This window comes from Bubalus kerabau, chromosome 19 (genome assembly GCF_029407905.1).
Source record: "Bubalus kerabau isolate K-KA32 ecotype Philippines breed swamp buffalo chromosome 19, PCC_UOA_SB_1v2, whole genome shotgun sequence".
Lineage (NCBI taxonomy): Eukaryota > Metazoa > Chordata > Mammalia > Artiodactyla > Bovidae > Bubalus > Bubalus kerabau.
Window position 1 is genome coordinate 52,735,693 of NC_073642.1, and position 3,917 is coordinate 52,739,609.

Sequence of the window (3,917 nt, forward strand, 5' to 3'; positions counted from 1 at the left end):
ACTTTTTTGATGATCCAATGGATGTTGGCAATTTGATCTCTGGTTCTTCTGCCTTTTCTAAATCTAGCCTGAGCATCTGGAAGTTCATGGTTCACGTACTGTTGGAGAATTTTGATCATTACTTTGGTAGCATGTGAGATGTGTGCAATTGTGCAGTAGTTTGAACATTCTTTGGCATTGCCTTACTTTGAGATTGGGATGAAAACTGATCTTTTCCAGTCCTGTGGCCACTGCTGAGTTTTCCAAATTTGCTGGCATATTGAGTGCAGCACTTTCACAGAATCATCTTTTAGGCTTTGAAATAGCTCAACTGGAATTCTATCACCTCCACTAGCTTTTTTGTAGTGATGCTTTCCAAGGCCCAATAGACTTTGCATTCCAGGATATCTGGCTCTATGTGAGTGATCACACCATCGTGGTTATCTGGGTCATGATATCTTTTTGATGAAATGCTAAGTGATAGCATATAAAATTTTTAAGTTCACAAATTATTGTCAAATGTCTTCACAAAGAGAAATGCAATTTAATGTTCTCACATCAACATGAGAATCTGTGCTTCATCCTCACTAAAATTTGACATTATCAATTTTTCCTTCCTCTTGCATCCTTGTTATGTATAAAATTGTATTTCATTTTTATTTTCAGCAGCATATATTTAAATACTAATATCTTTTGTGTGCTTATTTACTATTCAAGTTGATTATTCTGATTGCCTAGATTCTTACCTTCTTTTTCCATTGAATGTCTTTTTTTATTGATTTATAGAGACATTTACTATATCTATGTATTATTTTTAGAATGTATTGCAAATATCTTTCCTTGTGTTTAAATGTAAAATTTTATTTCTTCATAAAGATGTGTAATGTTTACCAAATGTACCAATATTTTCTTTTATTTATGATTTTCTGCCTTCTGCATAAGGAGTTTTTTTAGTTGACCTCACAAATGAATTTGATTGCTTTAAATAATTTTATAGGTGTTTCTTAATTTCTTTTTAAAAAATAGTCCTTAAATCATTTGGAATTTACTTGATAAATATAGTAAGAATTCAGTATTTTTTATTTATCAAAACAACTTCTCAATATTATTGATTGGATAGTTTATTTTCTCACTGATGTCTAGAATAAATTTTATAATATACCTATTATATCATGAGAAATGCTGGACTGGAAGAAACACAAGCTGGAATCCAGGTTGCCAGGAGAAATATCAATAACCTCAGATATGCAGATGACACCACCCTTATGGCAGAAAGTGAAGAGGAACTCAAAAGCCTCTTGATGAAAGTGAAAGTGGAGAGTGAAAAAGTTGGCTTAAAGCTCAACATTCAGAAAATGAAGATCATGGCATCCAGTCCCATCACTTCATGGGAAATAGATGGGGAAACATTGAAACAGTGTCAGACTTTATTATTGGGGGCTCCAAAATCACTGCAGATGGTGACTGCAGCCATGAAATTAAAAGATGCTTACTCCTTGAAAGGAAAGTTATGACCAACCTAGATAGCATATTGAAAAGCAGAGACATTACTTTGCCAACAAAGGTCCGTCTAGTCAAGGCTATGGTTTGTCCTGTGGTCATGTATGGATGTGAGAGTTGGACTGTGAAGAAGGCTGAGCGCCGAAGAATTGATGCTTTTGAACTGTGGTGCTGGAGAAGACTCTTGAGAGTCCCTTGGACTGCAAGGAGATCCAACCAGTCCATTCTGAAGGAGATCAGGCCTGGGATTTCTTTGGAAGGAATGATGCTAAAGCTGAAACTCCAGTACTTTGGCCACCTCATGCGAAGAGTTGACTCATTGGAAAAGACTCTGATGCTGGGAGGGATGGGGGGCAGGAGGAGAAGGGGACGACAGAGGATGAGATGGCTAGATGGCATCACTGACTCTATGGACATGAGTCTGAGTGAACTCTGGGAGTGGTGATGGACAGGAAGGCCTGGCGTGTTGCGATTCATGGGATTGCAAAGAGTCGGACATGACTGAGCCACTGAACTGAAATGAATATACCTATTTCAGTCATGTTAATTTCTGAATTTATCTTCATTTATATTTTTAAATATTTGTCTTCATTTTTGATTTAAATTAATTTATAATCAATTTTCTTACACCATGACAAGTCTATTGGGTATATAATAAAATTAAATTTATATTATAGATAATTTGGGAAAAATTTTAATGTAAAAAGTATTGACCAACTATTACTCACTACTTATTCAGTTTCATGCCCTTAACACTGTTTTGTAATTTAATCCATTATTTGTTAGTTCCTTACAGTTTTGTTGAAGTTATGATTAGGATTTTTTTAATTGAAATATAGTTGAGCTACAATACTGTGTTAATTTCAGTTACACAGCACAGTAGGTCCTTATTTTTATCCATGGTTTGTATAGTAGTGTATACATGTTAATCCAAAACTCCTAATTATCCTCCACCCTTTCCCCTTTGGTAACCATAAGTTTGTTTTCTATGTCTATGGGTCTATTTCTCTTTTGTGTATAACTTTATTTGTATGCTTTTTTTTTAGATTCCACATATAACCCACATCATTATTTAATGTTACTTTTTCTCATTTCTGATAAGTGGCATTTCTTCAGATTTTTAAAAATATTCTATGCAGTCGATTAAATTTGTGAACTCTGTAGTAAGGCTGTTTTGAGTATAGATAGACCATTTGAGCCGGACACGACTGAGCGACTTCACTTTCACTTTTCACTTTCATGCATTGGAAAAGGAAATGGCAACCCACTCTAGTGTTCTTGCCTGGAGAACCCTAGGGATGGGGGAGCCTGGTGGGCTGCCGTCTATGGGGTCGCACAGAGTCGGACATGACTGAAGCGACTTAGCAGCAGCAGCAGACCATTTGAACAAACTAAGTTCCAAAGAAAAAATTTTTTAAAAATCAAAGAACTATTCCTGAAACAAAAATACAAAAAACTACTAAGTCAAGATAATACATCAAGATAATACATTTCAAAAATCAGATATTTCCAAATCAATTAAACTTACTCCAGATTCTAGAAAAAGATAGAAAATTTCCAAGCTCTTTTATGAGTGACTTGGATACTATAGCTGATAAACACTGATTAGAAAAAGATAATTATAGACCAACATAAATTATGAATAGGAAGACAAAATTCCTATATAAAATAGTGAAATAATTTAATTGTACATTAAATTATATATCCTGCTTTAGCATTTTTTCCTGGAAAGTTCAGTGTTAGGGGACAAATATCATTCAATATAACATTAGATCTAAAGAGGAAATCATATTATTTTCTTAAAATATTTAAACAAAGTGATGAAAATAATACATAGCAGAAAGTGTGTGTGTGTGTTTGTTTTCTTTAATAGACCTGGGTCTAAGTCATAGCAGTACTACATGTATTTGTGTTATTCTTGGAAGTGAGTCACCTACTCTAAGTTTCTGTATTATTATCCTTAAAATAGGAACTGCATTAGTCACAACTTTTCCAGCTCTTGTAGGAGAAACCTACTTTATACTAAAAACAGAGTTATTGTGAAGATATAAAGCCTATCCATGATTTCTCTTTTTCGTCATACCACTTGACCAATTCTTTCTGCTGGCTTAGTTTTTAAAATATACCTACCCTCTGGTCTACTGCAGTAAAACTGATTTCTATGCTTCTGCACTTGTACTATGGAAATGCTTCTCAAGAGCTTTGTGGTGAATGACCATCTTTGTTTGATTGTTTTCAATTTATCATAGTATCTCACTTTAAAAAATTATGGTGAAAGTGAATTAGCTTAAAAAATCATACATTTTTATCTAGTCATGCTCTCTCAATTTTATACAAGTTTTCAACTGCTTACTATTCGTTCTTGTGCTTATCCTAAAGAAGTAACAATAGTTTATGGACCAACATCCATTTGAGTAGGACTACTCCTAACATTTCCC